Source organism: Dromaius novaehollandiae, chromosome W (genome assembly GCF_036370855.1).
Source record: "Dromaius novaehollandiae isolate bDroNov1 chromosome W, bDroNov1.hap1, whole genome shotgun sequence".
Classification (NCBI taxonomy): Eukaryota; Metazoa; Chordata; class Aves; order Casuariiformes; family Dromaiidae; genus Dromaius; species Dromaius novaehollandiae.
Genome location: NC_088130.1, coordinates 2,799,017 through 2,804,710, shown reverse-complemented (window position 1 = coordinate 2,804,710; position 5,694 = coordinate 2,799,017). Strand labels below are relative to the sequence as shown.

At 45.8% G+C, this 5,694-nt stretch overlaps 1 protein-coding gene across 3 annotated transcripts in view; it reads left to right on the top strand.

Annotated features, from left to right (window-relative positions):
- Positions 1-5,418, top strand: part of LOC135324453 (sodium/potassium/calcium exchanger 2-like) — a 142,326-nt gene extending 136,908 nt beyond the window's left edge. The window contains exons 3-5 of one of the 3 annotated variants that reach the window (XR_010385834.1): positions 4,286-4,399; positions 4,911-5,110; positions 5,189-5,418. The gene's annotated coding sequence lies outside the window, so the exon portion shown is untranslated. Of the gene's footprint in view, positions 1-4,285; positions 4,400-4,910; positions 5,111-5,185 lie in introns of all 3 variants that reach the window. The other 2 variants (XR_010385832.1, XR_010385833.1) reach the window with 2 other exon arrangements.
- The last annotated feature ends 276 nt before the right edge of the window (positions 5,419-5,694 follow it).

Below are 5,694 nucleotides of genomic sequence, written 5' to 3'. Positions count from 1 at the left end.
TTACAGTCTTGCAGTGCACCTTATGCTGATCAGGCTGCGCACTCCCCTTTCCGGCCGGACCGAGCTGGGACTTAAAGCCCACTCAAACCCTGGGGATGGGACTCGCACCCATCCCCTGGTACGCCTTACAGTGGCCAGCCCGCGTACCCCTTACAGTGCACTGTTACCAGACCAGAATTTAGAATTTAGGCGGGAATTTAAGACTCACCTTCTCGGTGCCTCTCGTTGCCAAAGATCCCAGGTGAACTCACCCAATGGCGCCAGATGATCATTTGGAGACGAGAGGCCCCAACAGTGGTCGCCTAGGGTCCCATCAATCTTACTCCAGTTTTCCAAAATTTCGGCTAAGGGCATCCCCTTTTCTATGCCGAAATTATTCCCCATATTGAGTTTCTGAAAAGTGCGTCTTAAGCAAGTCAGGCAGCGCACTTCCTTACCAGTAACACCAGCCCCTGTGGCTGGTGTGATCACACACTCTCTTTCTCTCACTCTCTGGGAACCGCACTCACACCACCCGAGTCTTTAACTGCTAGGACCGCTGTCCCTTCGCAGCGGGCAGCTTCATCAGCCGACGGGCACCTCGGTTGGTTCCCAGGCTATACACGCTCACACACACAGTACTGTTCACACTCACATCAGTCACAGTGACTCTAGACATGGCCCTGGGTCAAATGGATTGTCTGGGTCATTTCCTGGGGAGTCCCATCCACCCACCGCCCCCACCACCGTGTCGCTTGACGGGGGGGCTGCGGGTGCCTCCGGTCCCTGTGTTTTCTTCTTGCTATGCTCTTTCAGGGTCTCAAGCATGGTACGCCACGGGGCTAAAAGTCCTGCCGCCGTCTTATCGTTTCTTGTTGCCGCGTCCCAGAACTTAACTCCGATCGAGTCCCAAGTACTGAGGCTATAAATAGTACTGGAATTCACCTCGGGACAGTTCGAGCATACCCACATCAATAACATTTTGAGATCTTGGGGGGGCATCTCTCTGTCGTGCTGTTTCAAAGTCTTTTGCATTACGTTTAGCATGGACCTATCTTGCAGGGAGATTCCGTTTCCCACGACTCCCACGCGTTCCCGGCCGCTTACCTCCGTCCAGCGGTAGGTAACCTGTTGTGCGCAATGCCGCTTCCTTTCAGCAGCTCCCCTTCTGCTTCCTTTCAGCAGCTTCTTTGTTCAGCTGGGCTCCGACACCGGTTCAGCTAACCGCTGCCTCTACAGCCCTGGACGAAGTCAGTCTTTGGTCCCTGTTCGGGCGCCATTTGTGGCGGTCTGATTCACGGACTCCGATGTGCTGGATCAGAATCAACTCTATTCAAGCAAGCAAGCCCTATATATAAGCTCTAGCCAGGATCGGTACTTTCCCACAGTGATTTACAGTACTTTCTATTCTCCTTGCAAGCACCACGTTATATCTTCCCGAAGGTCATGTTCCCATCATCACTCCCTCACTCTGTGCAGTTACTCCCTATGATCCCTATTCAGCGCATGGTTTTCGGCTCCTTAACTCTGTCTTGTCCGATCCCTCGCTGTCTGCCCCTACAGGTCACAGGAGCCCGTGTGTCTGGGGTGCCAGCAACCGGAGCCAGTGAGGGTGTACATGTCAGTACAGTATGATCTTAAGCACTGATATACTCTGAGGAAGAAACAATTGATACTCAATGGGGTCCCTTCTCTTTTGGGTGGCCCTGTACACTAAAACAGCTGTTACTAGTCTGAGAGGATGCCCACCTGGTACTAATCAAAGGGGAAAGTGTCCCAGTCCATGTCTCCTCTAGGAGACTCTCACCCAGAGAACCGAGACCTAATGAATGTGCCGAGCGGAGCTGCGATATTGCTGCTCTCCATCCCAGCCCTGTACCGTGATGGAAGTTGGAACACCAGCAACACTGCAGTAAGCGCATTGAACCTGATGTCCACAAGATGATGAGCCTACTCCCAGTACTACACGATGTAGGATCCAAAGAATCAGCGTAGGACAACCCCTGGCGGTGACTGTCATCGTGGCTGTTGAATTTAGGACTATGGGGAAAACGCATTATGCTCCTGGTCTTCTGGGCTGATCAGTTTTGTGTGCATACATGTTATAATTCACTGTACATATATATTCACTATGATTTACTCACTTGAGCACCTTAGCTGTTAGTTAGGCTAATACCGGAAAGGCATGTCTGAACCTTGTCCACACACTGGTGGCACCAACACCATGTCTCTGTCAGTCGGGGGTGGAGTGTAGTGAGAGCACCTGCGGGAGATCTGGCGAGGAGCCAGTGACTGGCAGAGGACGTGGTAGCAGCCCCAGAGTGTGCTCTCTACCCACTGACCGAATGCCCGTCAGGGCCAGGCATGCATATTCCGCTTTGTCAGCAGTGTCCAGCTGCTTCCCAGCCAGCAGCTACTCAAGCTTAGCACAGCTGAGATAAGGAAATAGCTCTAGCAGATTTAAGGGGCCCTTGGGTTATGCAGGGGGAGTCCCACCTGGGCGCCCGACCTGTGCATCCAGCAGCCTCCCATCGGCAGTCCCTCGGCGCAGTTCCCGGGGCTCCCCGTGCAGCTTGGAGTCTAAGGCCTTCATTAAATCTACCCTGTTTAACCCCTCACGTGCTTTGAGTGTCTCTCTCCACTGGCATCTGACCCTCCCTTTCCCACCTTGCGGTCACCCCCCCCCCCCCAATTTGGTGTCATCCACAAACTTGCTGAGAGTGCACTCTGTCCCATCATCCAGCTCATTAACAAAGACATTAGCCAGTATTGGCCCCAGTATCAACCCCTGGGGGACACCACTAGTAACTGGCCACCAGTACATTTTGTACCACTGATCACAACCCTTTGAGCCAGGTGGTCCAGCCAAGTTTCCCTCCACCTTATCATCCACCTATTCAGTCCATATTACACCAATCTGACTATGTGGATACTATTGGAGACTGCATTCGAAGGCTTTGCTAAAGTCAAGGCAAACAGCGTGTACAGCATTGGGAGTCATCTCATCGTAGGTGGTACAGTACTGCTTAAAGGAAGGCCACATGAAAAACTAGATTGTTTCATTTAAAAAAAAAATCCAAAACCAGTAATATAAGTTAAACATGGCAAAAAAACATAGAGTCAAAAAGAAAGTTTTGTGCCTGATCTTTATTCAGCTCTTTGTCTTGTGGTGAAAGGACTGTTTGTGTGTGAGAAATCTTGCTGATCTTTATCCAAATCCAAAATGTCTGGAATATCACCTAATTCTGAAGACAAGTCTGTAATAATGAAATCTGGAACCTGTCACTTCTTATCTTGGATAAAGGTTGCGCTTATACTACTGTCCCCTATGTCAAGCTCTCTCTTTGACTGAAGTTCTGGCCCCAGAACACACTCCAAACATCTGCACTGTATTCTTCTAGGGTTGAGAAGGGCTAGAGAGTTGCAGAAAAGCTGCTTTGTAGTAACCGTTTTACCTCAGGGCTTGAGTAAAGTACCGTTCCAATTTTTTACCCCACAAAATGGAGTAAGAACTGCCTGTGGAGCGATGCTGTCATAGTCATTCCATCACACACAAAGCTTCCATGTACAACGTAAATCCAGGGGCAGCCCTCAGGCAGACTTTATGGTACCTGTATGGGTTCCCCAAATGCTGCTATGCTGGGCAGTAGAACCAGTAGTAGTTAAACCAGCAGTTAAAGAGAAACAGCAAGCAACTTGGGATGGACTGTGGGAGGATGGTTATAAGTTGATGATCTAACCATGGATTAAGTTGAGAGTTGTTTTTCAACTGGCCCTAGAACACTGATCCTCAGGTCAAAATTAGGGAGAAAATTCTTTTCCAGTAGCATTTCTCTCCCCATACCCCCATAATTATTGCATTGCATAGGCCAGCTCTGTCACTGTAATATCTGAGTGCCAAAAAGAAGAGTTTAAACTCACATAGATGTCCCCATTGTTTTTTAAAAAAATCAGTGGTTGGCAGCTCAGTTCTCATTTCTTCTTTTAACTCATGGTCTTTAGGTAGAGATATAGTTGTGCAAGAATGTGCATGTAGCCATATTCTCTATACATGGTCTTTTTTGACTCAGTTTTAGTCCCTTCCATTTATCATTCTGGAGTTGATAGGCTCTAGTTGAGACTGTCTTATCTCTGGCCCCTTTGAGCTTTACTCAGTCTGTCGAGCTGTGAATGACTAAAGTCTTCAGGATTAAGCCTTTGAAGGAGATATCCCTCTGCATCAGATGGCATTAGCAAAGACAAGCAAGCATGCCAAATGCATGTACTTAGGGATTTTTATTTTCTCTTCTCAAATATGGAACATGAGGATATGCTGGCACCAGTCTTGGAACATCAAAACTGTACCACAGAGATGTCTGCTAGTGTAACTAGATCTACAAGAAAACCATTTGGGATAGCTGCATGCTGACGGAGTCTCAAGGTGGGACAAAGCTTTGTTTCTATTTAAAATGATTCTCGAGATTGCGTCTCATAAATGATCACTACTAGCCAGGATAATGTTTGTGCAGGAATCCATGGTTACCCTTTCTTAGTTTAGAAGCTTTTATGGACTGGATGGGGTCAGTCAATATATCTACTGATTTAACACTGTGTATAGGCTGCAATGACAGCTAAGAACCTTCCTATTATGAGTAATTGCCCAGACATACGAATGTATTTAGACCACGTCCTTCTCGCATACAAGTACCAGTTGATTTGAGATTCAAACCTTTTGTAGCTCATTGCTAGTAAGATAAAATATATAGTTTACCCTGACTTTTCTTCTCTGAAGTATTGTAAAGCATTAGTCATTGTGTGTTACTCTATATATCAAATGGTTACTGCAAGACTCCTGGAGCTAATGTCATTCTTTGAACTTCCCCCAAAAGATATATCAATTGTCTAAATATGTAATTACCATAGAATTGTTTTGCCTGTGTTTTTTAATGTAGGAAAGTTCAGGTCTATGAAGATCACAGACAACCAATTAACCTATCAGACATTCACCACGGCATTTCATGTGAAAGTCTCAAGCTGATCTGGGAAGAAGTAAGGTTACAACTATCCCCTACTGGAGTGTTTCATCTTGAGAGCTTTGTGTATAAAGCGCCAAATTAATCATCTATACCTGGTGGTGGCTTGAAAACTAAAGGTAGTGAGGGTGACCATATTCTGGTTTGGGGACTGTGTTTGTTGATTATTTTTTTAATATTCTTTTTCCCTCCAGCAGTTTTGAAGAGCTACCATGTCTCCCTCTAAGCATATTGGATCCCTGTTGCAGCTAATACAATCCCACTGTTGTTGGCTGTAGATCATATGACTGGCTACAAGTTATAAATATAATCTTTGAGGTCACAAAAGAACACTGTCATTGCTGTTAAACAAAAATGGATGAAAGTTACTATGTAAAAGCAAATGTTTTCATCTTGCTACCAATAAAGATAGAGAACATGAAATGAATTCTCAGGCAAAATGTGAATGGAAAGGATTGTTTGGGTTTTTTTCTTTCCACCTGAAAATTGAGAGTGGCGATAAGGAAATAATTTTAAACTGTCTTTCAAATAAAGCACAAATCTTTTTTATCCTGAGTTTATAATATAGGCTGTATAATCTGATTTGTAAAGATATGCTCTTGCATAATATAGCTTGGTATATAATTTGCAAGACACTGGAAAAGATGTTAGTGATTAGATGATTTAAGCATAATCTAATCTGTGCAAGTCTTGATGTACCAAG